The 24,954-nt window shown below is 46.2% G+C and overlaps 1 protein-coding gene across 4 annotated transcripts in view; it reads left to right on the top strand.

The window, feature by feature from the left end:
• The first annotated feature begins 5,421 nt into the window (after positions 1-5,421).
• The window catches only part of Syk (spleen associated tyrosine kinase), a 70,523-nt gene continuing 50,990 nt past the window's right edge, over positions 5,422-24,954 (top strand). The window contains exon 1 of one of the 4 annotated variants that reach the window (XM_075969631.1): positions 5,422-5,555. The gene's annotated coding sequence lies outside the window, so the exon portion shown is untranslated. Of the gene's footprint in view, positions 5,560-19,084; positions 19,250-24,954 lie in introns of those variants that run through there. The other 3 variants (XM_075969632.1, XM_075969630.1, XM_075969633.1) reach the window with 3 other exon arrangements.

Raw genomic sequence — 24,954 nt, 5'->3', positions numbered from 1 at the left:
TAATTCAAAACAACAGCTTATTTATGACAGTCATATCTGTACAATCAGCACATCTTATATGTTTATCCTGCTAAGCTCAACTGTTATATTTTATACAAGGATAGATAGGGGAGTGTTCTAGTTAAAGCAAGGCTGTTGCCAAGGGTCTACATGGGAAGAGAACTCTGTGGTCATTGTCTCTATTACTGCTCTCATGGCCGTGAACGCAGACTTGACAAGAGCAGCTGAAGGGAGGAGGGTTCATTCTGAGAAACTACAGATCAATGTGTTGGGGAAGGTGTGACAGCAAGAACGGCCTGTGGCTGTGGTGACAGGAGTGTGAAGTGACCAGGAAGCAGAGAGAAGACAAAAAGAAGTCCCAACTCTAAGTCCTCAAGCCTGCCCCCCTTCCTTCCCCTCCCCACTTCCCCCACCACACAGTAAAGGACCCACTCTAGGGAGACTCTACCTCCTAACTTGTAGGGCATGGGCTGGAGACCAAGTATTCAAACACAAGCTTTTGAGAACAAACTACAAGAGTCACCTAGGTAAATGTCTTGAGTCTGGAGTCTTTCTATTTTCTCTGTACTTTTGTTTACTCCAGGAATTCTAGCAAAATTGGAGGCAACTTTTTGAGCAGTTCTAGGCACTCAGAAAAACTGATATCTAGGCAAATAAAGTCTGTCCCCAAAGTGACTTCCCCAGTTTGCTCTCGCCAGCACTGACAGAGCTCCTGTGGCTTCACACCCTGGCCAGCATTTGGTAGTGTCAGCATCTGCATATTGGACAGTCCAATAGCCCACAGCGGATGCTCATCACTGCCTTACTCTGCATCTGTGTTTACAAATGAGGGGGGGCATCTTCCCATTTTGTTCTTCTCCATCTCTACATCTTCCTTGGTGAGGTGACTGAAGTTTTCCTGACCCTTTGAAATCAGAGTCTGAGTTTACTGTTGTGTGCTGTGGAATAATCATTTGGACACTGAAGATTTGTCGCTCAGATTGGTTTAATAAAAAGCTGATTGGCCAGTAGCCAGGAAGAAAGTATAGGCAGGACGACCAAACTAAGGAGGTTGAAATGAAGAAGGGCAGAGTCAAATGAGCAGCCAATCAGAAGCAGAACAAGTCAGACACACAAAAATGGGATAGAAGTAACATCCATGTGGGAGAATGTAGATTAATAGAAATGGATTGATTTAAATTATAAGAGTTAGTTATGTAATGAGAGTTACATGTATTATAGTTAGTTAGAAATGAGCCTGAACTATCAGCCGAGTATTTATAATTAATATTAAGCCTCTGTATCGGTTATTTGGGAACTAGTGGGCAGAACAGAAACTTCTGCCTACCAATGTCTTCAGCTCTTTGTACATTTTGCACAGCAGCACTGTCTGCTCTTGTCTTTTTGGATCTTGTTCCTGGTTTGTTTCTCCTCTCATTCTCTTGATGCTGTCGTTCAACAAGTAACTATTTTAGAAACCATGCATTTTTATTTTAAAAAAAAAACATTGATTGATCAATGCAACAAACCTAGAAATAGACTCAGTGTAGGAATACTAAAGTTTGTGTGGGGGAAAACCAGCATTCTCAGCTCAGGGCAGGATTGTTGATTACAACTGATATTATTGGGCCAGTGAGAAGGCTCGGTGTGTAAAAGCACTTGGCACTTGCCCCACATGCCTGAGTTTCATCCCCCCAAATAATACAAGTGGAAGGAGAGAACTGATCCCACATATACACTGTGTGTGCCCATGAACACATCCTCTCTCTCTCTCTCTCTCTCTCTCTCTCTCTCTCTCTCTCTCCCTCTCTCTCTCTCACACACACACATGAGAGAGAGAAAGGGGGTTAAAAACCAAATGGTTTCATTATTTCTTCATTTTGAAGACAACTGTTAGTTTTACATATCATACCATATCATACCAATCATATCATATCATATACTAAGTTAAATTAAAATAAATCTCAAGGAAGAAGAATCTAAATATAAAAAGAACTATTAGAAGGAAATGAAAGACTATCTGGGCAAGGCATTTTGTTTATTTTACTTTTATGGGAAGGTTAAATTATTTTTAGATTACTTTTAATGTATATGGGTCTTTTGCTTGCATGCAGTACCCATAGAGACCTCTGGAACTAAAGCTAAAGACTGTTGTGAGCCATGGTGTAGGTGCTGGGAACCCAAATCCTGGTCCTCTGCCATGAACAGCAAGCATTCTTAACTGCCAAACTGTCTCTCCAGCACTTAAATGTTAAATTTTGTCTGTGAAATTTTATTTTAAAAAATTTCAGGTTTATTGAAGTTTAATTGACAAAAATGATGTACATTTTCAGTGCGCAATGTGGTGTTTCTGAAGTAATTGCCATAACTAAACAAATTAACATCTGTCACCACAGTTGGAAAGACAGAAACATGAACTTGTAAGGCCTAGTGCATCCAAGGCAGTGGTGATGTACACCTTTAATTCCAGCACTTGGGAGGCAGAGACAGGCAGATCTCTGTGAGTTCAAGGCCAGCCTGATCTACAGAGTGAGTTCCAGGACAGCCAGGACTACACAGAAAAACCCTGTCTCAAAAAAATAAATAAATAAACAAATAGCTCTCCGAGAAACTGTAGCCCATAAGTCAAAGGAAATTGTTCTCATATTTACCATCCAAAGTCTTATCCCCTGCCTACTAAAAACACGTAAGATGAACATGTACCTTAAAACTGTTAGGGGACTAGTAAGAACATAGGTTTCTGTCAGAGACAAAAGCTCTTTCTTATTGAATGAAAATGCCTTCTTTCTGGCTTCACCCGTTTCCCGCAAACAATTTTTCAGGGGTGATGAGTAGCTCACCATCAACTACCACTGAGATCACAAGAAGGGAAGGTGCCATGAGCAAGAAACAGCCGAAATACTCACACAAAATAACCAGACATGGAAAGACTTCATGAGTCAGAATTTGCATTGAAAACAGCTATACTGCATGTGCTATTTTTAAAGCTTTATTAAAGACCCTAAAGTAAAAAAACAGATGATTTTTTTTAAGTCACGGTGCTGGGAAGTCCCGGGTGTAGAGATTATCAGATGGCTCTCAGGGCCAGCATACTCACACACAAGAATGCAGGTGTGTAAGGGGGAAGCCTATTGGGTGTAGAAACACTGGGCAAAGGTTGACTGTCAAGAAGATTTTGGTTTTTTAGGTATGTGTGTGATCAACTTCAGTGGCAGTTAACACTGAAGAAGACTCAGAAGTGGGAAGGACCCTTATGTCACCTTGTCTGTGCTCTCAGTGAAACTCCAGAGAGACTTGGCCAGTTGAAAAAGATTGAATTTATTCTGCACGCACAGCTCCAAGTCCCATGTTCCACCTTTTTACTGCTGTGATTGCAAAGTCCTCTGAGCTAAAACATTCAGTCTTTGAGGGATGCACAGTGTCCTAAAGGGAAGCTCACTAAGACTTGGGAAGTAAATTCAGAATCCTTAAGAAGTTCCTGAAACTGACCAGATACACTTGTTCCCTTCCCTCCCCCTAAGGTTATATAAGCAACAAAGAGTGTTGCGAGACACTTGCAGACCAGACAAGTTGCCTAGAAGAGAGACTCTTGGACTTGCTGAGTGAGCTACAGGTCAGTCATAAAGTAAGCTGCAGAGTTTTAGCTTCCTGGGCTGGGCTCTGTATTATGAAGATGTCTTTGTTCATTACTGCTCCCGTCACCCGTAAAAGTAACCCCAATAAACAACTGGTTCACCAAACTTGATATTGATGGTGTGGCTGTTTGGGTCTGTTATTGATTCCCTATCTGGGGTGAGTAGATGTTTGTTCATCTCTCCCTAGAGAGCTATCATTAAAAATCCATACCCTTGAAAACACCTATGGACTCTGCAGCCTCCTTCAAGAGAAATGGCTATTCTGCTGGTTCACTGAAACAAAATTAAGTCTAATGATTGACAAATTATTAACCATAATAAATGATGAGCAACAAAAATCCTCCATTCAAGTTAAAATATTTAAAGGTGAAAAGTGAATAGAAATGGAAACCTATGAACATTTTAAGCACAAAGGGCAGAGGGGCTCCCAGTGAGTATAAACAGCCCGCATCCCTGCATTTTCTTTGGTGGTGATTACAGTCTTTGCTTGGGCTTAGGGAACAGTTTTTAATAGGCACTTAAATAATCAGTGCTTCCAGGAAATCTTCGACAGGATGCCGCTCGTTTCAATTCCCCACAAACAGCATCTTTTTGTCTCATTGTATTTGTTTATTTACTGTATCTAAATACTCATTGTATTTATTTATCGTTGGTTAGAGTTTGCTCAAAAGTGACTGTTTCGATTCTGATGCTATTTATTAACAGACTAACAAAACCAAAAACATGTCAAGAACTTCAGACCAGGATAAAGGAGACTGTGGGCAATAGGTAACGCCCTCAGAAACAGGGTTTTTGCAGGCAAAAGCCTCTGGGGCCACCTTTCAGATCACAATGATGTTGGCAGGAGCATCTTGGTCCTTTGACATTAAACACATCATTCCATAAGCAGTCTCAGCCTTGGGCTTGATGAGCAGGGCTGTGGTGGAGGGAGAAGCTTGAGCTTGGGAAACCCTCCTTTCTGCAAAGAGTGGCCTTGGTTCCTGGGACTTCCAGATCTGGAGAATGGTCTATTCCTCTGGATATGTCGTGCCAGGGGACTGAAGGCCAGTTGTCTAGGGTTGCTGCCTGGCCCCAGTTCAGTTTGTGATGGTGCCCAGCTCAGGATCAACGGCGCTGACTAGCTCTGTTTGTGATGCTGCCCTGCTCAGCTCAGGTTCAGGGTGATAATTGGTTGAAGCTTGGCTTGGGGATCTGGGCTTCAGGTTCGGGTGCTACTTGACTGGGTTCAAGGTACTGCTCATCTCAGGCTCGGTTAGGGGTACTGCCCCGTCCACGTTCGGGGTCTTAATTGTTTCAGGCACGGTTCAGCGAGCTGTTTTGTTCTAGCTCGGGCTTTGGGTGTTAACTACGCTGGATCTTGGGGTACTTCCTACAGCGGCTCTGTTCGGGGCGCTGCCCAGCTCTGCTGGGTTCTGGGCGGGGTGTTCAGGGTGGCGGAGGAAGCGCGGACGCTGCCCGGGCGCTACCCGGGCGCTTTGAGGAAGTTCCCCTGAGGAAGAAGCGGCGAGCCGGGCAGCGGGAAGAACCGGGGACCCGCGTGCACCAGGCGGGAGGAGGAGCAGGAAGAGAAACAGGAGTGGGGAGGAGGAGAAGGGGTTGAAGGACGAGGCCACCTGCCCAGGTAGAAGCCACTCCGCCCCGCCGCGCTTTAGAGCAGGGCCTCGGCCTCCCCTAGGCGACAGACCTTGGCTAGCCCAGGCTGGACCTCGGATTGGCTCCACCATCTGCTGCTGAGCGCCGACCCACTCGACCCCAACACTCGGCACCGGACTCCGGCGAGCACGCGCGCGCGCGCGTGGGGCAGGGAGCGCGGCTGGCAGCGGGGCCGAGCCGGGAGCTCCGCCTCTCGGCTGCGCACTTCGTCGGGCGACTCGGCGAACCCCGGGACTGACACTGTGCGCGCCCCCAAGCGATGCAGAGTCCCAGAGCCTCTGAAATGCGGTAGGTGAGAGCAAGAGCAGTTTCACCAAACTCTGAACCCCTACCCAAACCAACAAGCTCTCTCTGCTTGGCGGACTCCAAATCCTTGGAAACTCTTTTAGGCACTAAAGTGTACATTTGAATGTATATCAGTAAGGCTCCTAAAACTTAACCTCACCTAAAAGTCATTGAAAAGAGACTCACTTCTTTCAAAGTCTGAGGAGTAAAAAGAATTGGGAAGGTCGGTCAGCTTGCCTTTTTCTTGGAAGGGTTTTTTGAGTTTTGCCTGCCTGACCAAAATTGTGTTCAAATTTAAGTAAAATTCTCCACGATGGGTATTTTTCTTTTCCTTGGTATCTTCTCTCTCTCTCTCTCTCTCTCTCTCTCTCTCTCTATATATATATATATATATATATATATATATATATATATATATATATATATATTTAAAAATATTTAAATACTTACACAATATCAGGTGTTTTAAGTGACAATTTTTTTCACTCGGATTATTTCACCAAGTCATTTTGTTCTATCCAAATGAATAATTTGGTTTTAATAAACTTAGGAAAATTTTACAGTCAAACAGAAATTTATTTGTATTCTGTATTTGAAATGCTTAAATATATCAGATTAAAAATAAGTCTTAAAAACGAAATTTTTTTTGAAAAATGTTTTAAGTTAGGATAATAAATGGGGAATATATGTTGAAACATATTTCACATCTGGAAGGTGAAACTGATAGAAAGTTTTATTTTGTTGCTAGGCTTGCATGAGACAGTTATTTGGTCCTTTCAGGGCCGTATTTAATATTCTACATGTAGGCATTATCCCTGTGGTTTGGTTTTACTTACCCAGCAAACTGTCCCTCATCATTCAAGGTGTGTTTGGGATTTAGGAGTTTTCAAAAGTTAAGGTTTACATTTAGACTTCCGAAGGGTATTTGTATACAGAAACACCGCTGCTTGTGACCACTCCGGCACTGTTGGGCAGTGTTTTGTTATCCCAGGCTTCATTCTTTCTTCCCACAGAAGTGTCTGTATTCTGAGGGGAATAGATACCAACTATAAATAGCTTCTGTCAGTTTAGACCAGGTGGTGTCGTTCGATGAGGTTCCTTAAAACTTAGAGAGAGGAAGGAAAAACAAGCTTTGTTTTTCATAGCGGGGGCTCAAGGACTGGGGCCTTATTGGACTCCTCAAACTATCGCGTGCTTTTGAGAAAGTTGAGTGCTTTTGCAGCAGGACATCTCACCCCTTCCAGTACTCAGTGGGCAGTTCCCCTCTGTTGGGGCGCGTGAAACAGCAAGGGTCCACCAAACGTCCACGCATTTAGTCACCCAAGTAACAGGCGGTTCATCCTTTAGAGTTAAAGTTTCAAAGATAGAGATAAAGTCGCATCATCCTGCGACTTCGGGAGAGAGCAAAAGTCACTCCAGGAAGGGGCGTGGTCATCCCCCACAGCTGCAGTTCTTGGAAGACAGATTTCCTGCTCCCACTATTATTGAACCTTTGTGTCTGTTCTCTTTGCCCAAGTCAGTGTACAGTCTCTCAGCTTTCGCTGTATGGACCTGTTTCCAGCTGCCCCAGCTACCCCAGCTACCCCAGCTGCCCCACTGCCCCAGCTACCCCAGTTACCCCAGCTGCCCCTTTACCCTCGTCTGCAGCCTTTGGCCATTTTCTTTGTTTTTGGATTGGTGTCGTGACAACTGGGTGGGGGGAAAAAAACACAGGTTGGATTTTTTTCTTTTTATGTTAGAAGGCAGAGTCCTAACAAAGATGTAATTCAATTGCTGCTTACTCAGTTGGATAGGTATCGCCACAATCTTTACCCTTGTGTTTGAACACTAGGCAAAAGAGATTTTCATACGGAAACGCTGCATAAAGACTAAAATAATAACTAGGTTGATTGGATTTTATGAAGATTTCCGAATTTTGATATATTTTAGGCACAATTTTCATTTGATTATAACTTTGACAAAAATGTTAGCTTGGATCTGTTTGAGGATTCTTTGTTTTGGCTTTAGTTTTTTATACATATTACATATTTTCTTTTAAGAATCAATTACGGGAGAGAGGTGGTTCCTCTGGTAAGAACACTTAACTGCTTTTGCAGAGGACTGGGGTGGGTGCCTTTCCCAGCATCTACCCTGAATGAGGCTGACAACCATCTGTAACTCCAGCCCCTGGGGGCTCCAGCTCCCCCTACTGGCCTCCACAGGCACTGCGTAATTAGGCACAAATGTACACACACACACACACACGCACACACAATTAAACAAACTTTTAGAAAAGAATCAATTATGTAGGCAGGTGTGGTGATACTTCTGTAACCATAACACTTGAGAGTCAAAGGCAGAAGGATCAAAAGTTCAAGGTCATCCTCGACTATATAGCAAGACTGAGACCAGCCTAAAGAAGACATTGTTTTTAATAAGAAAACAATATACCACGAAGTAGCAAGGGTTGTAAGTTGGTCAATAGAATACTTGTCTAGTGTGCATAAAATCCCCAATATCAAATAGATCATATGTGATAACACAGACTTATAATCCTAACACTTGATGGTGATAGGATCAAAAGGCCAAGGATATCCTCTAGTATGTTCCCAGTTTGAATCCAGCCTGAGCTGCATGAGACCCTGTCTCATAAAAAAAATGAGTAAATAAAAATAAAACTATGTAACTTTTGCTCTGTATTCTTTAAAACTCATTGACTGAATTTAAATATTAAATACCATGAAATATGGTTAAAACCAAAGCTGTGAAAAAAAGCATATTTCATTTATGTTGCGATCAGTTTAATAGACCAAAGTGGCCCTTCTTCGCCCTTCATTTCATGGAAACTTGGGGTGCGTGCGGGAGTTGGGATGCTGTCCTGGCTGCTTGGGATGGGGAGAGAGAGATGCAAGGAGGGAAGAACAGAAGAACCCCTTGCTCCCCCATATAGAGTCCTGACTCTGGAAGCTGTGGTGTGCCCGCACTTCTGGGTCAGCTTTCAGGCTTGGGTGGCAACACAGGTGTGGGGAAGACTGACCCTGCTGGAGGAGGTCAGCTAGGAGAGGCAGGACAGACGCCCGGGTTGGCAGATCTGGGTGCCAAGTGCAGAGAGAAAGAAGGGCTCAGCACAGTTAGGGAAATCCATAATCTCAATATCGATGAACTTAGGTGGATTCAGCATGCCTATAGAAAGTGTTGAAATACCCGCTGTGGCGCTTACTGCCGCCTTTCTCTGTAGGTTTAGCTTCACCAATGGACCTTTGTTCTAGCTACAGCAGCCTCATGTGAATGCACTTGACAGTTCCTGTGGCGTTGCCATGGAAATGTCTTAGTGTGACCCGGGTTAATTTTGTCTTTTTACTTCATTTTAATTTAACTGAAAAATTTCCTCCTTCAGACTCAGCATCCTGTCTTTCTGCCCCATAGTCCCGCTTCCAAGAAGTAGGCTTTTCATTTTGGAAGCTGTTCCTTTCCTCTTGCAAGCACAAGAGTTTATTTCTCCGATGAGTTTATTTCATGATTCAGTTTCAGAGTGTGTCTGAGAATGAGGAGTGGGGAAGCCAGATGCCCATACCTTCTGACGGTAATCGGTCTGTGGTTTGTGTCTAACAGTTTACAGCAAGTGTTTACTGATGCTGTTTACTGCCATTCATGAGTCTCTTCTTTGTCATAGCATCTCCATTCTGACGACCCAGCCAGAGTCCACTGGCCTTCCCCAGTGTGTTCCCTCTTCAGTGCTCCTGTGTAGCCCTCGGGGTTGGCAGCCTCGCCAGCTACAAGCGCTAGGACCCCTTGGGTAGTCTGAGGTTTGAATAGTTTGCCTATGGCCCCTGAGAAGGTCTGTGTGCTTGGGTTAAACCCTGAGTGGGTGTTGAAAGACAATTGTACCCTTGAGAAGTGGGTCCTAGCTGGGGTGAGAGTAATGTCCTCAGAGGAAGATGAGCACAGGTCTTCAGGGACCCTGAGTGAAACAGCTAGCCAGGCTACTGATTTCTTTGGCTCCTGTCTCTACATGGGATCTCTTCCTCACTCGTGACCCCTCCCAGAATACCTTCTGCCATGTCATTCTGTGGCTCACAGAGCCATACCAACGGTAGAACAGATGGGATTACCCTGTCCTGGGCTCCCAAAAATGCAAGCCTGATAAACTTCTACCAAGTACTGGGCTTCAGGTATTATTTTCATAGCAACAAGAAGCAGAGAGGCCGTTGTGCGCTGCCATTTCCTTTCTCGTTCTTCCCTTGTCCCCTCTGCTCTCCTAGGGCAAAACTTTGTTTTGGCGGGTTTTTTTTTTTGTTGTTGTTTGTTTGTTTGTTTTTAGTTTGCACAGAACCTAATACAATTTTCTTCTCAACTTATGACATAAAACTGAAACCTCATTTGACACAAGTTTCCACATAGTCAAAAATACACCATGTTATCTCTCAGTTCCATTTTTTTCTTCTTCTTTTTTTTTTAACCCCCCCTGGAGCTATCTCCTGTCTTGCTCCAGACTGACAGATGTTCTTCAGTCTGGCAGAACATATGTTAAGAGCTGAAGAAGGTCCTTAAGGAGTTTTTTGATGAAATATATTTCTTGGTACTCACTGAATTCTGTTTTGGATCTTGGAGGCCTTTGTATAGATCCTAAAAACATCCAGGTCAGTGAGTAGATACATGGTATTACCATAATCTGTTATCATAATTGCTGACCACAGTTCCCATAATCTTTTTATCTCTGTGGTTGCTTACTTTTTTTACTTTCAGAAGAATTTCTATGGTTTCTTCCATCTGAATGTATTTTTCAGTCATGCTATGTGAGAGATTGTTTTCACTTCCAATGCAGCGGTTAGATATCTACATTCTAAATCACTGGTGCGCTTATCTGAGAGAGAGAAATGGTGGTCTCTCTGGAAAGCCCAGGCCTGGCCTTCCTGTCAGTTCTCTTAACTGTACTAAGGTGACCATCATGGGCTGTGAATACCACCTTCAGAAAACTGTCTTTGAACCAATGCGGAAGACATGAGAAGGATGAAGTTTAGCAAGCAGAACTCATCTGAAGGACATGGAGAAATAGCCATTGTCATTCGGCTTGCTTCTCTGAGTGTGTAAACCTGACATGGCTAGAAGCGAACCTTTTTCAAGTTAGGAGAATAACAACAAAGAGAGGTTTCATTGGAAGAATGGGCAGTGAGTGGACCAGGAAGGAAACTAATTTTGAATCAATGACATTTGTCACAACAGCTGGGAAAATTCTGGCCCCAAGTGAGGGCCAAAGCTTCCAGAGATTGAGGATGGCCCAAGGTCATGCAGACACAGTTTTCAAAGGGGTTTGTGCACTACCACATGTGCAGTCTCGGCCCCTGATGCTCGGGTCCATCTTGAGATGCTAAGAGGTCTGGGGTGTGGCCTTCTGCCCTGTTCTGCCTGGAGCCACTGGAGAGAAACAGGAGAGATTGCTGTTTTAGAATGGCTCACAGGATAAATAGCACGGACTTGAAGGCCAGGGAGTTTCAACTGCATGGGAATTGGTGAATGTGCTGGGTATAAATAATGGCTGCTCTGTGTGTTAGTTGCAAAGACTGGGTGGTCCCGAAAGTTCACTCCCCATTTGATGTGTGAGAGAGAAAGAGCCAGAAACAGAGACAGAGAGCAGTGGGGGAGGGATCGGGCAACCAGCTTCCCTCTGTACACAGGTGTTTGTGTTCATAAACTCTGCCAGTCTTGGAATTTTCCGGTGTTCGAGTGTTTGTGAATGTCAGTCTATTCTGAGACGACTCACAAAAGATGAAAACATATAAAATAACTCTCAGGGAGAGAAAGCGTGTACCCGCCTGCACCCACTTCCACACAAGTTGGTTGGAGCGGTTTCTATCTTCGTGATTCTTTTCTCACAGTATTCTTAGTCCGTTCAGTACTTTGCGATCACACAGTTGGTTCTGTGCCTGCTTCTGTGACCTGGCTTTTTTTTTTCTCATGAGGAACACAAGCTGCTTTTCTTCTGGTTGAGAGCTTGGGCTATGGTTTCTGGGTGACTGTGGCTTGACAGCTGAGCCTTTCAGGCTGCAGCCGAGGGTGACCTGAAGGTAGCTCTGTGTGAGCCATGGGCCGACTGTGTGTGCGGTCACTTGCTCGGTCCAGATGTGTCTATCTGCACTGCTGCTCTGACCACAGAGAGCCCCAGGACATGTCACACACCCATTCTGATGAGAACTCTGGGACTGTGGCTTTGATCAGCCACTGTCCAGTTCTACATGGTGGTTTCCTAGGCCCTCCCAGGGCAGCATAGTTGACAGAGGCACCCAGGATCCCGACTCCACCATTTCTTTCAATTACTTAGGTTTATGTTATCTCATGTACAAAGTGATGCTGGGCTCCCCCTTCCCTGGAGCCCCTTCCAGTCTCACAGCTGTGCTGTGCAAATCTGAGCTGCTGGTCTCAGAGAATGAACCCCCTGCAAGCGTTAATGGGAGAGAGCTGGAACCAAGGATAAAATGCTGCTGGTCACCTGGAGACTGAGAAAAGCATCTTTTTACAAGCAGAATGACTTTGCAAGGCCTTGTGGGAGGGTCATGAATACAGAGTGGCTCTTACCCAAGAGCATCACCTCATTTCTGAAGCAAGCTTTCAACACATTAAAGATGATTGTGTTTATCATCAGCAAGTTGTGTGTGTGTGTGTGTGTGTGTGTGTGTGTGGTATGTATGTGCAATACAAGTGTGTCAGGTTGAGAATTAAAGGTAATTAAGTCACTCTCTCAAAGAGACCTGAGATCAGAGTACAGATCAGAAGGGACCCAGAGGCATAATTCTTGCCACTTTAACACAGTAGCTTCCTCTACACACACACACACACACACACACACACACACAAGCGAAGGGTGAGACTACAGAGAGAAAGACTAGGTAGAGAGAGAGAGAAAAAAAAAGAGAAACTAAGTGGAAACAGTATGAACTTTGGAAACCCAAAGCTCACCTTCAATGAGCATACGACCTCCTACAAAACCAGACAACTGTAATCCTTCCCAAATAGTTCTGCCGACTGGGGACCAACTATTCAAACATAGGAGCCTATGGGGGCCATTTTTATTCAAGCCATCACACCCATCTTCACACACACACCTTATCCTTCTCTAGATTGCCCGTGACACCTGACACACACGCATGTCTGGATACATGGTACTGTCAGGGAACTAGGGCATGAAGGACAATGTGCACATATTCAATACAGACACAGTGGCTGTCTTTGACTACTGTCTGAGGCTGGGTGCATCTTCAGGAAGCTGCATGTTAACTGAACCAACTCCACTGTTGAAGGTGAGAAAGTGAGGGTTTATTACAATTCTCAGCGGTGAGGTCCTTATTTGTAAGACATCAGCGAGGCAACCACTGGGACCAGCTCAGGAAAGGCGTGCCATTGAGGGGACTATGTGAGCACTCCTACTTGTGGATCAAAATGCAAGCTCTCAGCTACTGCTCCAGTGCCCTGCCCGCCTGCTGCCATGTTCCCCACTGTAACCAGCACTTAACCTTCTGGCACTGAAGGCTCCAATAACTGTTCTCTTTTCTAAGTTGCCTTGGCCACGGTGTCTCTTTGCAGCAATGGAAGAGTAACCAACACAACAGGCATGTTCTTCACACGGCTAAGGACTCGAGCAGCTGCAGATCTGGGTACTACGTGAGGTGGGGTGCCTGTGAACCAGTCCTTTGCAGATACTATGCAGGACTTAGCTTCTGAAGTATCATTTTTAAATAGGATTTTTATTTATACCTTGAGAATTTCTGACTTGTTTATATAATATATTCTGATTGTATTCATCCATCATTTCCCTGACTCAACAAGCCCCTCCTACCTCTATCTCCTCTTCCTCCTTCCCCTTCACCTCCTCACTACCCTCCTTTCCTCCATCTCCTACTCCCCTTCCTTTAGTAACCCACTGAGACCCATCAGGGTTGCCAGTTCACACGAGGATGCAGAGCTGGGCACCAGAGCATGGGCAACCTAAGGAAAAGTTTCCATCCCTCAGTTTACTATCAACTGCCAGTGACTTCTCAGCAAGGCACGGGCCCCCACTATCCCTCCATCACTACTGGAAAGTTGAATGACTCGGTCCTGTGCAGGTTCCATAGGTACCCACATCTGATGTGAGTTCTTGCATGCGATCGCCATGGCATGTCCAGAAGACCGCGTTTCACAGCGTTTCTGCCCATCCCCCTGCTCTTATGTTCTTTCCCTCCTCTCTTCCTTGGTGTTCCCTGGCCTTTGGGACAGGGTACAATGATGACATAAGGGCCCCATTTAGAGGTGAACACTCACAAAGCTTAATTTTTTGTTTTGTTTAGGAGGATGTGGGGTTTGGGAGATTCTTGGTATTTTGTTCAGTTTTATGCAGCTTTAAAAGAATAATCAAGGTCTGGGGTCTGGGTTGGAACTTGGTGGTAAAGTGCATTCCTAAAATGTGTGAGGCCCGGGTTTTTAATCCCTGGTAGTACACACATGCCACATGCACACCATACAGACACACACACACACACACACACACACACACAGGCATCTCCCCCCCGCCACATACACAAAGTGACCAAGCCAGTGAGAGAGTCAATGATGTAGTGCTAAGAGGGATCATGTCCCTTGTGGGGACAAACTGTAAAGGCCGTGTTGAGCAAGTTCCCTCATTCTGCTCTTCTGAATACAGAAAAGTGAGATTATTTGCTGGGACAGAACTACCATGAGCTCTGAGAGAACTGGAAGGGCCCCTGAGGCCAGCAACAGGCCAGAGCATCGTTAGGTCCTTTTGGTGGACAGAAGTGAGTGGAGAACTGGGGACCCCTCCCACTGGGCCCTGTGAGTCTCCTCAGGATCCAGCCCCTCTGCCTGCTTACTTGGAGTCTAAGGAGAGACTGAATCACCTGAGTCTAGGATTTCTGTGCTGTGTAATTTGGGAGAGGAGAAAACACCACAAGAGGTGTTGCTCCGAGGGGCCCTGCAGATTAGGAGACTTCCTCCCTCCCATGAATCAGCCTGGCATCAGGAAGTACAGCTGCCTGGGCTGCCTCCACCCCCCCCCCCAGCCATCGCAGGGCTCTGGTGACAGCTTCCAGCACAGCTTCCATAATGAGCCTCTCACAAGACCCACGTGTCTAAAGGATTCCTTGTGGAGGGATTTTAACTGAAAGGGTATATTGGTTATTTTTCTCAGTGCTGTGACAAAAACACCCGCCCCCTCCAAAAAAATGCAACTTGAAAAGGGAACGGCTTATTCTGGCTCACAGTTTAAGGATCCAGTCCATCATGGCAGGGAGAACTTGGCAGCAGGAGCTTTAGGCCACATTGCATCTTCATTCAGGAACCAGGGACCAACAGATGCTGGCCCTCAGCCTGCTTTCTCCTTTTTATTTAGTCGGGGACCCCAGCCCATGGAATGGTACTGTGTACTGCCGGTGGTAAGGATGGATCCTCTCCCCTTAGCCTAATCTAGAGAATCCCTCACAGCTGGTGCCAGAGATTTGTTTCCATGGTGACTCCTAGTCCACCAAGTTGTCAGTCAAGATGGAGCACCTCAACTGTTTCTCTGAATGCTGGGCTTCCACAGGACTTCCTTAGAACCCCAGGGGAAATGTGAACAGTTCCCCCTGCAGTCAGAAGCTGTGTGTCTGCTCTATAATTTCGGGAGTCAGCTCAGAGCCCCAACCTCCTAATGGAGACCAGAGCGCCAGAATGAGGTACTCTCTATCCAGGCTGCCTGCGGGCCTCACCTGAGAGCTACAGAAAATCTGATTTCTGGGTCCAGTCCCAAGATTTGAAGATCCTGAGGGGCTTGGGATCCTTCACTGGTACGGTAGGGAAAGTGCCAGAACCCTGACACCTGGTAGAGCAGAACTGTTCTTGTGGCTGAACTGGCTGGTGCCAAGGAGCTGTCCCCAGCATCACTGGCAGGCATAGGTGGTTCTAGACTGCTTCTGCAGACTGCACTGGGCTCTCTGAATTTCTAAGAACCATCAGAAGCATCAGTAGACAGCCCTCCTCTGCCCGTTTTCATCCCCTAATAAAGATAAAGATATACAGTTTATTCCAAGCTCTAAAGTTCCTTTCTGCCCAGCCCTGAGCTTAGCTGGATCAGCATGTCCTGGGCTGTTTGTAGACACTGCTCACTGCCTTCTGAGATTGAGGTCTGGTAGATGAGAAGCCTGTGGTGTTATGCTGTGTCTAAGCAGCCAGGAGTGACCAGATCAAGCTAATTATCATATTCATGACCTCAAAGACTCAAGTATTCCTCAGGTCCCAAGACCACCACTCCCTGCCTTCTGGTCACATCCCTGACTGGTAACCACAGTATATCTCATTTCTTTGAGTTTCGGTGTTCTAGACTTCACTTCTGTTTCATTGACCTTTCTTGGGGAGATATGAGCAAATGTCTGTTCACCTCAAAGAAACCAGTTGGACCAAGTCTAGCTTGGTGAATTAGTGAGTTTATTGGCACCCTGGGAGCAGGATGGGGGTGGCCAATAGGAACACAAGTGGCTCAAAGGCAGCCACTTTCACCTAAAATATCACCAAGGCTGCATCTCTGACCCCTGCCCAGCTTGCTGGCAGCTCCCAAGAGGAGTGTCCTTTCCCCAGCTTTCCTTCCCTTGAGTTTCTGAGCCTCTCCCCACTTCCCCCCGGGTGGAGGGGAGCATCTCAGTTCTGAGGAAGGAATTGCATGACATCTAAGTGATGATGTGTCTTGTTTCTCTATTTCATGTCCTCAAGGTCCATGTATTTGTTGTTACAAATGGCAGAGTTCACTTCCTTTTCATTCCTACATAGTACATGACAGTCTATGCTGACCATATTGCTTTATCCTCTCATCCACGGGTGGGCCGGTCCCTAGGCTGGTTCTGCCTCCTGGCTATTGTGAGTAGTATTTCAGTGAACAACAAACTTGCTACTGTTTTTTCCACATTGTGATTTCAAATCCCTGAGACGCATGCCCAGAAGTAGAAGGTGGGTCCTATTTTCAGCCGAGGTCAGGTGATTTGATTTTCCTTTAGTTTTGGAGCTAAGACGTTTCTTTTACCATAGGGATGAGGCCTCTTTTGTTTCTGAAAATGTACATCTAACTAAAACATGAGTTTTGCCTCCTTATTTAATTCTGTATTCGGGGACATCAGTGTTTTTTACCTTGGATCTTCTTTGCCTTTTAGAATTTTTTAAGTTCCGCATCCTTTTTCTCACACTCTTGCCTCCGTGCATGGGTTCCCTGCAGACTCAACATCTGTCCTATTTGCTGCTCAGAACAATACCTACTATTTACTTCCTGATCTTTATCCCTCCACATACAACCTCAGTCAGTTGGTCCCCAGTGCCTTTCTATTCCTGCCCCTCTTTCCCCTCACAGACAACTGCAGTTTAAAACTTTGGTCAGCTACCTTCTTTGGCTATCTGTGTAGTGCTCATGCTTGGGCAAACATTCTCCATCGGCTGTTAGTTTTTCCTGTGGCTTCTCGCCTTTGATTTCCTTTGAGTAGCTACGTAGACTCCCAGTGGGCTCATCTTTGAAATGAATCATGGATGTAGCAGGACATCAAACCCAGACTATCACAGGGAGATCATCGGTGCTCACAGATCTCTCAGAACAAGAGATACTCTGTGCCTTGGAGGGCCCCGTGGAGAAACATCACAGGGGTGAGTCCAGAGGACATAAGGGGCGGCAGAGCAGAGCCTTCCTATGCTTCCTGCAGAGGGTAAGAGGAGGCAGAGCCGAGCAGGCCCAGGGCTGACTGGTTTACAAAGTGATGTCAGGCTCTGGAAGAGGGTCTTCCCTCATCGCCTGCTTCTGTAGAGGGATCAGAGCAGAGGAAAAGCAGGTCAGCATATGAGAGCCTGATAAAGGCCGCCGTTCGAGGTGGACTTTGGGTTGATTTGTTTACACTTTCTCTGAAGATTGCTCAGTGCTGGGATGGATATACCCCTAATAGCAGCAAGTCCCTACTATCAAAACACCAGAAGGTAAAGACAGTAAAAAAAAGCTGTAGTTAACACACACACCTCACTCGGTTCCCACAGCGAAGATCTGAGAAAGAGGCCAGGGAGGGAGCGAACAGTAAGTTTGGAAAGCACCCAAACTCTCCAAGACAAAACACATCATCAGAGCCACACCCAGCTGAGAGTTCTCAAGTGGATTTCTCCTTTCAGAGCTCTCCTCGCTCACTGAATCCCTTACAGGGCAAAAACCTCTGCAGCAAACAGGGGTCAAGGCTTCAAGGCAATAAGAGAAGGAGACATAGCAACCCTCAACCTGCACACGCAGATCAACAGGGCATCAACATACATAAGGTAAACCCTAACAAGGTCAAAGACATAAAGAGAAGATGCCAATATTATGATTTGCAGTTTCGGTTTTCCCCTTTCTATAATAGATAGATCAAATAGAAAATCGATAGTAATGAAGAGGCCAGAGCAACACTGTTCATCCACCTGGTATCTGTGAGATGCTTCGTCTTACAACAGAAGAATGCATTGCTCTCACGCTCACGTGGAATATTTACTGAGATAAAATTCTCTTGCTTAGAGAATCTGTTAAGTTTAAATTCAAAAAGCCAGGTGAATACTTTTCCTTCACATGTGCGCTGCACATACAATATGGAGGAAAAGTGTTCATACACATAAAATAATACTTTTCTAAAAAACAGGTTACCAACATTTTAAGAATATGCCCAGAGTAGTGCTAGGGGAAACTTCCTGAATCTAAGTCCATGGCTATAACAGAATTCCCGAGACGAAGTACCTTATAAAGAAAAGGAGTTTAATTTGGCTAATAGTTTAGGGCATTAAAAACCCACGTTCCGGCAGCCCCTTCAGGTGAGCGCCTCAGTCATGCCATCCTGGCAAGTGACACCGAGTGGCAGAAGAACATGGTGGGGTTCTGGTGTAAGTGGGACCAAGCTGGTGAAGTGACCCAGTCCTCTGAGACTTAACTTAGTCCCCTCGGTAGCCGTTAATCTTTCCCAAGGATGGTGACCCAGTGGCCTCTCAGACCAGACCCCACTTCTTACAAGTCCTGCCACACCCTGACCAACCTTCCAACATACCTTTGAGCGGCACACCCACGCCGCGATGATACAGCAGATAAAAGAAGTGCATCAAGTCAGTTGCCTGTAATCTTAGGCAAGGGTGCTCTGGGGAATTCTCGTAAATTAATCCTAAACCACAATGGCGAAAACTTTATAATCAGAAATAGGAAACTGTAGACAAAAATTAACAAAACCCTCTTCAAGCCCTCAAAATTATCAACAGAATTATTAAATCATCAAACATGGTTTACAATAAAAAAAAAGAGAGAGACAAAAATTTGATATACCCTAAATTTGGCACATGGCTTTAACCATGTGTGGAGAAAGTGTGGGAAACTGTATGCCCATCCTGACCGGGAACTGCGTGTCCGCTGACCCTCCTCTACTGGCGGGTGTTTGTACGGGATCCCTGCCTTCCGACTCGAGCTTCATTTTGACTATGAAATTAACAGCCTGTCCTGGGGCCTCTCACTTCTGCTTTCTGTCTTGTCTTGCTTACTGACACTTTGAGGAAAAGCCACTTCCCTAGTTACAGACACCAGTCAACAGCAGGAAACCTCCACTGTTCTCCTCGGCCTGTTCTCCATTACAGCCATCCCCGTTTTTAAGCCTGCCAGCTTCGTGCGGTCCACACTCCATGCCGCCTGGAGCCTGGGAGCCCAGGCCTTCTGTGAGTCCAGGAAGGTAAGTCAGATCTGCAGCGATCAACAGTGTGACCTCAGGGCTCTGCGCCATGCACTGGCATGGGAGGAACACATCAGTATCGGAGTGTGTGTGTGTGCGCGCGCGCTTCCCTGCCAACACCATACCCTGACTATGTTCGTTCATCTTAAGCTTTGAAGGACTTGACAATTACTGTAATTCTCATGTGACAAAACTGTATTTCTCGCCTGTACACAAAACCTTTGCAGCTTTCTTTGAGCTTCGGGGGTAATTTGTGTATTTAGATACAATCATGAAATCTCAGGAATCCATCATAATTTCCTGGAATATTTTATAGTCATGAACTTCAGAAAAACCTGGGTTTCCTTAAGCAGGTATCGCGTGTCCTTTGTGTCTAACTTAGGTTATTCGGCTTCTGTAGAGGCCTTGAAGGCCTGTGTAGATTGTTTTTATGAGGTGGGCAGATGGGGAAGTAAAAATAGTGCCTAGACTCCAGTGGCTTCAGCCAAGCCCCCACGTCCTAAACAGAAATGGCGCCTGCTGGTCACAGTGCCCACTGTGGCCTCCACCCTGGCCTCCTAGCTGGGGTTGTCTGGGATAGGGCTTCTTGGGGCTTGAGGTGGGAACCAAGGGAATACTCTAACTTGGCTATTCACCTGTCCTGGTTACTTTGCCCTAAGATGGTGGCAGTGAAAGCTAGAAGACATTTTTATCATGAAATGTCTGATAGGTATTTTTTGTGTGAGTTATGTGGTATGTATATATGTGGACATTTATATGCCTATATGTATAGTGTATGTGTGCGTGCGTATGTGTGAGAGAGGTGAATGTATATATGTGCATATAGTGGATATATATGTATATGTGCGTGCATATATATATATAAATATATATATTGTGTCTGTCTGTGTGTGTGTGTACTGACACACACATGCCATGGTGTATGAATGTCAGAACACAACCCCAAGTGGACACCAGCCTCTCTGTTGTTCAGTGCTGTGTATATAGTCTTACTGGCCCACGAGCTTCAGGGATTTCTCCTGTCTCTACCTTCATTTTACAGTAAGGCACCGGGACTAATGATATTGCTTCCATGCAAGTGAGGAGGGACTTGGATGGTTGGTTTCTCTGCTGTGCCAAGGGCTGTTCATTTGCTCTACCTGCCTGGCCAGTCCAGGGAGAATATGGTCTACCTGCTTCCCTCACTGGCAATGTCAAGTTAAGGAGGAAAATGCTGGCTTCTAGCAGAAGTTTACAAGTTTTCTGTTTAAAAATCTCCAAGAGAGACATTTGTATCAATTTCCCATTCTTTGGCCTCCTTGCTGAGTCTTTGCTATTCAAAAGCGTGTGTGGATCTGACACCCTGAGAACTTAGAAGCTCCGCCTGAGAGCACTCTCTTCCTTGTTCCAGGAGTGTCTGTCACCTGCAGGTCCTGTCAGCCAGTTGCCACGAGGTGCAAAAAGTACACTCAAGAACCAGAGTATGTGTAGTCCTGGCTATGGCACCTTTTATTCCAGAACTTTCTTCTCCCTTCATGTTGTCAGGGAAACAAGTGCATGCGTGTTCTCTCTGGCACAGCACTTGCTGATGAGCTTGTGGTATCCGTTCAACGGGTTGATCCGACAGGGCTGCGATTTAGATTAGAAAATTAAGTGCACCAGAGGCTGGGGAGATGGCTTAGTTGGTAAGGCGCTTGTCAAGCAAGAACAGAGACCTGAATTCAGTCCCCAGCTCTCAGATTTTAAAAAGCTGAATGGCTGGCACTGGGTAATTAGGGTGCCGAGGAAGTGTGGAGAAAGGCAGAATCCTAGGGCTCAAAATACAAGGTGGTGACCCCCGAGGGACAACCCTGGGATCACTCTCCGGCTTCTACACATATGCACACCCCCATGTACAAGAGTATGTACACCTATTAAGTGCTGGTTAATAAGGTGGGCTGGCTGCTTGTTTGTAAGCAAACAGTTAATAGTCTGTGAACCACAGGTATCCTCTGGGACTTGTGCTAACGGCGTCAAGGTGGGCATACAGACCAGCTTAGGGAACTTGCCTGTGGACTCTGAAAGTGACCATGGGCCTGCCGAGATGTCTGCCTTTGTCAGGCGTGTTTCTGGGGTTCTCTGCTATGGAGCTGCCTCACACCACTCTGGGTTTTCCTTTTATTGTCTCTCTATTTCTGAACAGTGGTGGACGCTCTGCAGGCCAGCCTTGGCTGTGTGTGTGTCCCCTCTCTCTGAAGTGCAGGCCTCTGCATTCTGAGAAAATTCCTATGCTTTCTGCCAGAACAGAACGGGGCGGGGGGGGGGTGCTCCTCTGAGAGGTGTGGCTCCTCCTTGAGAGGCTAGGTATCTGTGCATGGTGACATCCAGGCAGGGTACAGGAAGGCTGGGGGGACAGACCCCCACAGGGTAGCATCCCAGAGGATAAGCCCCTAACTGCCAATGAAGCCATAGCAGCTGGCCTGAGCAGTTCAGGCCCAGTATCCTCTGGGGTCCATTCTCCCCTGCTCAGGCCCCAGCCTGTGCCCATGTGTTTTCTGCATGGTAAGATCCCACAGAGAAGCCATGTGAATGCTCACAGCTCCGGGAAGAGGAGTCGTGGGCAGTTAGCTGCAGAGCCCGGTGCTGTGGGGTGGGCCTGTGGCACCTCCTTTTCCTTCGTTATTTCTCGCTCACTAACCAGCCTGACTAGCTTAGCGAGACTGACTCTCCCTCTAGGCTGGGTTCATTCCTCTTTTTTATGAAAATTACCCTAACCCCTGGAGGAAGTTTTTCTTTTTAATGAAGTTCTGGCACTTAACTTACTCAACTTAAAGCTGCAAGGAAATTTCCCAGGTACACTCAGTGGGACTGTTTTGCCTCAGGGTGGCCATGTGGTTTCAAGTGTCATAAGCCTGTATTTGCATCTTCCTGATTTTGTTTCTCTGTGTAGCCCAGATTGGGCAAAAGTTACCCTTGGGTGATGTTTTTCCTCCAGCCACAGTTCACATTACACCAGGGGCTTTTGTGGCCAAGTGACGGGGACACCAGCACACTTATAAAAAGACAATGCCAATAGCAGCAGGTGTGGTGGCTCACACTTCTCTTGGGAGGTAGGAACAGGTGGATCCCTGTGGCTGACTGGCCAGTCTAGCCTGTCTGGAAAGGTCTAAGCCAGTAAGAGCGCCTGTCCCAGAAAACGAGATGGATGGAGTCTGAGGAACAACAGCTAAGGCTAACCTTTGGTGAGTCCACACACACACACACACACACACACTCATGTGCATGCATGCACGCACACGTGCACAAACAAGCACTTTATTCACTAAGATGTATTTGCAACCCCAGTCATTCATGGCAGCCTTGCCATTATTTGCGGACATGCACTAAGTGATTTTATTCTTTTTCTGTGAAAAAAAAAAAAAAACCACTCTGGCAAAAAACAGCTTGCGGGTTTGGTTTACACTTCCAGGTCACAGTCTGTCTTGAGAGGAGTCAGGGTGGGTACTTAAGCAGGAACTTGAAACAGAAAATGTGTAAGATTACTGTTGTTGGCTCACACTCAGACTCAGGCGTAGCTTGCCTTCTTGTCCAGCCTGGGACTGCTTGCTTAGGGATTGCGCTGCCTGTCAGGGGGGTGGGCCTTCCCACATAAGTCATCAATGAAGACAGTCTCTCACAGACATGGACCCAGACCTCCCCTCAACTGAGGCTCCTCCTCTCAGATGACTCCAGGCTGTCAAGGTGACAATCACAGGACATTGGTCCTCTTCTTGTCTCACAGCATAAACAGACCCGTTTTCTTGATCTCTTTAGGGCCACTTTTTAATAGTGGTTTTTGTGGGGCCATCCCTATTGAAAATGGTTGAAAACATGAGCCCTGCCTAGTGTCTCTGAGCATAATAAGGCTGTAGTGCGCTTCATTAAGTAAGCCTCCGTGTTCGGTGAGCTTCTCACACGCATGGGAATGCTGCCTACGGGTCAGTGCCGAGGCATTGACAATGAATATGAACTGTTTCGTTGAATGGACACATGTCGGCTACCAGGCTGTGTGTGCGTAGTCTGGCTGATAGAAACATAGCCAGGGAATCTCCAGGATTTAACCTTCAAAGTTTCCTGAGAAACATTGTCTGAAAATTTGTAAGCTCCATGCTCAGGGCACCTCTGTGGAAAGAACCTACTGTGCTTCACAGGAAGTAACTGTATTTAGTTTCGTGCATAAGGGGAAGAAAGTAGGGACAAGGGCAGGAATATGGATGGGATAGAGAGAGGAGAAAAGAGAGAGACACGACACTGTGAGGACGTGTGAGCTGTGATGCCTGTGATAGTGAACTAACCAGAACACTGAAGTTGTCTCTGATCCCAAACACAGTAGACAGCAAGTCCTTGGCTCAGATGGTCCTGCCTCACAGAACCCAGGCAGAGCGCCCTGGCCTCCAGTCTGTGTGCACAGATAGAGAAAATGAGTGAAGATGTGGCGGGCTCATAGCATCCTGGAACACACCTCAGGCGTGTGTATGTCAGCATTTCTTGATGTGGGAAGTCCTTCTGTGGTATATGTGTTGCTTTTATTGGCTAATGAATAAAGCTGTTTCGGCTAATGGCTCAGCAGAGTAAAGCCAGGCAGGAAATCTGAACAGAGATGATATATGGAAAGAGTAGGCGGAGTCAAGGAGACATCATGTAGCTGCCAAAGAAGACAGATGCCGTGTAGCTGCTCAAGGAGCAAGAGGTAACAAACCATAAGCCTCGTGGTAAAATATAAAATGATAGGAATCGGTTAATTTAAGATATAAGAGTTAGCTAGCAATATGCCTAAGCTATTGGCCAAACTGTTGTAATTAATATAGTTTCTGTTGATTATTCAGGTCTGGGTGGTTGGGAAACGAATGAGCTGTCTTCATTTACGATGATTTTCTTTGTGTGAGTTTTCCTCCTCTCTCAAATTCTGGGCACCGGAAAGCCTTCTCCTGACTGTGGAACCCAGACCTTAAGCCTTACTCACTGCCCAGGTGTTTGTTAATTCAGATATTTCCAGGTGCTGGCTGCTTCTGCAGTCTGATTTTTCATACATGCTTTCCGGGATCTAAGGAGCTGCCGGTGACCACCCTGAGAAATGTGATTGCTTAATTAGCTCAGTGGCTATCAGAAACACTGTACCTGCAAGGGCGGGTGCAGCTATTGCTCAGTCTCTATGGAAATGTTGATGTTGATAAGATATCATTACACAGAGGCCTATGAAAGGACAAAGGTCACACAGTCCACCTTAGTCCTGGGACTGGAGAATTGGCGTGTCATTGTCTAACGGGAAAGGAAGTTCAGAAGTCTGTCAGTTAGCCAAGGACTTGTGCTGCCAGCCTGGGGACATGAGTTCACCTTCTAAGCTCCCATGTAAAAGGCGGGTGTGACAGGCGTTGTAATCCCAGGGCTAGGGAAGCAGAGAAAAATAGACAGATCTCTGGAGCTCCCTAGCCAGTCAGGCAAGCCAAGTCAGGAAGCTCCAGGGTTAATGAGACACTGTGTCTTCCGTGGCTGCAGGAGAACTGCTGAGGTGCACGGGTGTCAGGGTCATGCAGGACCAGGAGGGACTCCTGCAGAGCTTGCTTTCCTCTCTGTTCTGCATCCTATCCTTGCTGCCTTCTAGGTTTGGAGGGCATCATGTGTAAGTGGCCTTCTAGGCCTCCTGTCCTCCTCCTCAGATTAGCTGTTCCAGCTTGCATCAGAAGCCAATCTGGGAACCATGACCCAAC

The sequence above is a fragment of the Microtus pennsylvanicus genome, chromosome 4 (assembly GCF_037038515.1).
Source record: "Microtus pennsylvanicus isolate mMicPen1 chromosome 4, mMicPen1.hap1, whole genome shotgun sequence".
NCBI classification, from domain to species: domain Eukaryota; kingdom Metazoa; phylum Chordata; class Mammalia; order Rodentia; family Cricetidae; genus Microtus; species Microtus pennsylvanicus.
The sequence above is the reverse complement of the archived record's forward strand: the minus strand, read 5'-3'. Positions and strand labels throughout refer to the sequence as shown.